Here is a 3,286-nt window from a genome sequence, read left to right on the forward strand (position 1 = left end):
CCAGTTCTATAAAATAAACTAGCTAAAATGCTACATGAAATTTCATAGGTCAGTGGTAAGTGATGGTAAGTGACCCCTTCAGCTACTGATGTGGGCAACTTCATGCACACGTAGCAATCACTGATTTCCATAGCTTCTGCATAATGTACTGACAGATTAGCAAATACATTTAAATGGGTTCTATTTCTAGCTCTTCTACAATGTAAATCTCCCTCATCTGGTGCTTCTAAACCTACACCAGGTTGCTTAAGACTAACTGCTTTCTCATGTATATGTGTATCTATTGTCTTAGGTGAATCTACTTGCTCAGGTATATTAGTGTTATTCTGCATTTCTTTGCTTGCCAAGTAAGATATAGCTAATGTCAATCCAAACCATACTATAACTACTAACATGTGCATATTCTACAGCATTTCTTTAGACAATTTCTTTTCGGTATTCCATTAACATTATAATCAGCCATTTCTGACTAAGGAGATTTTATCCCTTCTTTGTAACTTTTCCACAGCCTTTAACCTGTGATTCTTTTCTCAAGTTTGTCTCACTTCTTCGTCAGTCTGATCAACAATCAGTTCGTCATCACTCAGTTCTAGATTTTCAAAATCTTCAAGTATGACGTACCTCCACTCAGGTCCTCTGAACTTGTTATTCAGTCTTTTCAAGCGTGGATTTCTCCTTCTTGGTTGCTTTGTGGACGGTTCAGCTTGGCTTGATATTTCATTTACTTCCTCTGGTTCTTCATTTATTGTTTTAAGGTGAAATTTCCGTCTTTTGACGAAACCAGGCCACTTATCTCCTTTTCAGAGTCTTTTAGCTGGCACTGTGTTTTGACTTTCTTCAGATGCTCTTTTATTTTCGTTCAGTTGTGGCACTACTTGTTCTCTGTCATATTCTGAATTCCTCTCTATCTGACTTGGTCCAGGTCTTATTTTTATTTCTTCTGCCTGGATACTAATCTGGCCTTGTTCAGGAGTTAGCTGTACTTGACTTTGACTTTGACTTTGATCCCCATCTTCTTCCTGAACACGTTTTTCTACCCTTATCTGGTCCTGCTCAGGTCTTTGGATTTCTTGATTGTCTTCTGGTTGAGCTTTCGCCCTAATACCTATCTTTCCCTCCTCAGACTCTGGAGTACTGGCTGGAGTTTCCAATATCTCAATACACCGATCTTTCCTTATCTGGCCCTCCTCAGAATTACGTTTGACTTGGATTTCTGTAATCTGAGTACATTCTTCTATTCCTGACTCATCCTCAGTATCAATCTGTCTATCTAGATAGGTTTGACTTCTGGTTTTCACAAAATCTGCAGGTATGTCGACTACTGGAATCCATTTGTCCTGACTGGTGCTCGGTTGTTCCTCATCAACTACTTCGGGATCAACTTCTTGAGACCCCTCAGCTGCACAACTTTCAGCCTCTATTTCATCAGGTTCAGTCGCCCTCTTGGTGTAACTCACGTGGATCCAGTTTGGAATTCCCCTGCACTTTACAGCTGTGGTACTAACCTATATCACTTGATGTGGCTCTCCCAACCTTGGTGCTAGACAAGATTCTCGAGTATGTTCCTTTATCACTACCCAGTCACCTGGATTCAGGTCATGTGCTGAAGTTGATTGTCTGGCGACAGCGTCTTCCCCAACCTGGTGAGAGATAGAACGCACTTGGTCAGCCAGTTCTTTGCAGTACTCAAGCACTAAATCATCAGATATATTTATCAGCTTGTGTCCTGGTACCCATGCCTGCCTCATTGCTCTTCCCATGAGTATTTCATGGGGACTCAAGCCTGTGTTTCTGTCTGGAATGCTTCTGAGTCCGATGAGAACAAGAGGTAAAGCATCAGGCCACTCTAATCGAGTAGATTCATACATCTTTCCCAATCGTGACTTGATTGTGCCATTCAGTTGTTCTACCACTCCAGAAGCCTCTGGACGGTATGCACAGTGCAGTTTTTGCTCAATTTGGAATGCTTCACAGATCAGATGAATTATTTTATTATTATCAAAATGAGACCCTCGGTCTGATTCAATTGTTACTGGAAAACCAAAACGTGGTATGAGTTCCCTCAGTAGTAACTTAGCTACAGTGATGCTATCATTTCTGCGTGTAGGGTAGGCTTCCAACCATTTTGAAAACAGGCAGACAATGACTAGGACGTACTTCAGTCCTCGGCAAGGGGGTATTTGGATGAAATCAATCTGGAGTCGTATGAAGGGGCCTTCTGCCTTTCCAATCTTTCCTGGCAACACTACACTTCTCTTACCAGGATTCATTCTTTGGCATGTTATACACCTCTGGCAAAGACTCTCTGCTACAGTCCTGAATCTCGCACTTAACCAACTCTGTCTGAACTGTCTAATCATCGTGTCCCTACCTACATGTGAGCTTCCATGATACACCCTAGCCATAGGAGCAAGCATACAATCTGGTAACACAGGTCTCCCATCAAGGTAAACAATAACAACATCCTCAGCCCTTCCCGGACTCTTCCTTTTCCTTCATTTCTGCCTCATTTTGTAAATCTCTCACTCAATGTTCCCTCTAATTATTTTACTCTGTGTGCGGCAGTATAAGGTCTCTGTGCGCTGCAACTGAGGCTATGTGCGCCGGGAACCAGACTGCTTATGTTGGTGCAGCGCCATATATCACTCCAAACCTTTGCTTAAAAAAGTTAAAAGAGAGTGCATTTCCACACATGTAGAGCAGCATGAAATGTCTTAAGGCAGGTTTTCAATTTAGATACACATGCAATGACATGAATTGGTTACACAGGCAATTACACTTTGGGTTTAGAAAAGCACAGGACTCCAATGGTGGTATCAAAATTAGGGGTGGGCAGAAAACTACGCTCTGACAGCGTAGCGGATGAAGCCAGCCACACCTGCTCCCCGGGCCTGGTCCAAGCTTCCGTAACCCAAGCCAGGCCGGGGAGAGCCTCCCCGGGCCCCAATGGAGCCCCGTCCCCAGCGACCGGACCCTCTGATGGCTTGCAGGACGGGGTCTCACGCACCCCAGGGCTAGACGGACGGAGCTCAAGCCCCGGGCCCGGTCCCACCTTCCGAACCCTAGCCAGGCCGAGGAGAGCCTCTCTGGGCCATGGTGGAGCCCCGTCCCCAGCGCCCGGGCCCTCTGATGGCTTGCAGGACGGGGGGCTCACGCACCCCGGGGCCGGCCGGACGGAGCTCAAGCCCCGGGCCCGGTCCCACCTTCCGAACCCTAGCCAGGCCGGGGAGAGCCTCCCTGGGCCACGGTGGATTCCCGTCCCCAGTGCCCGGGCCCTCTGATGGCT

The sequence above is a fragment of the Lissotriton vulgaris genome, chromosome 1_1 (genome assembly GCF_964263255.1).
Source record: "Lissotriton vulgaris chromosome 1_1, aLisVul1.2, whole genome shotgun sequence".
In the NCBI taxonomy this organism is placed as follows: Eukaryota; Metazoa; Chordata; class Amphibia; order Caudata; family Salamandridae; genus Lissotriton; species Lissotriton vulgaris.